Genomic DNA, 1,016 nt, shown 5'->3' with positions numbered 1-1,016 from the left:
CAAACAAAAAACAACAACCAAACAACATAAGTTGTAACTAGCCTAGTGTGGCTTCAGAGTCCTTTGACGAAGCTTTTACTTCTGTTGACCAAAATAATTCAAAAGTTTCACTGTCACCTTCGCCTATCCCGTTGTCTGGCTGACCGTTGCGGCACCGCTACAGATTTGGCAACCAGCTTCTTCCATTCCTCTCGGTTCTCAGCTTTCCGAATTAAGGTGCTCCAGCCACGGCCAACCCCTTTTAGCCTTCCCATTGTTTCCTCTGACTGCCTCATTGCCTCTCTCCTTGTACTGTTCCATGTAGGCCTACAATAGTCTTGGCTAGTCCTGAAGATCGTGTGATGTGCCCGTACCACTTCAGCTTGGGTTTTTTTTTCCATTGAAGTCAACAGATCTTCATACCGCCCGACGACATTTCCAATGTTTTGTTCTCAGTATAATGTACCTCATTGGTTATGTCATCTCTGTACGAGGTGCCGAGCGGTGTGCATAAACAGCTTATTTTTGTCCTTTAGATCTTTCTGTTGATGTCCGCTGTTATGTTCCACGTTTCATTAAAATGCATAATATAAAAATATGGACATGACCAAGGAATGCATTGGTCTGATCTTGGAACTGATGGCAACGATGTTCTTGACGTCCCGAATGCATTTTAGTCTAATTACTGTGGCTTTGGTCTGTGGTGTGGGCCATCGGGGCAGTAAATCAGGCGTTATGAGTTTAGGTTCTTTGAAAATATTAATTGATTAATTTAAATCATCATAAAAATGTCAACATTCTAGAATATTCCCATCTAGACTCGGCTGACAACATGACCATGAGTAAAATTCCCATGTACTTTGTCAAACCAAAATGTAGATAACCAGACCTCAAGAGTTACAATAGTAAAGTCAGTTCTAGTTGGGTGGCTGTGTTGTCGCTACTCTTTTGGGTCATTTTGCTAAAGGTCATATATATTACCACAAACAAAAACGAAAAACACACACACACACACTCACACACTCGCGCGCACACAC

This window comes from Aplysia californica, unplaced genomic scaffold (assembly GCF_000002075.1).
Source record: "Aplysia californica isolate F4 #8 unplaced genomic scaffold, AplCal3.0 scaffold00276, whole genome shotgun sequence".
Taxonomy (NCBI): Eukaryota; Metazoa; Mollusca; class Gastropoda; order Aplysiida; family Aplysiidae; genus Aplysia; species Aplysia californica.
The sequence above is the reverse complement of the archived record's forward strand: the minus strand, read 5'-3'. Positions refer to the sequence as shown.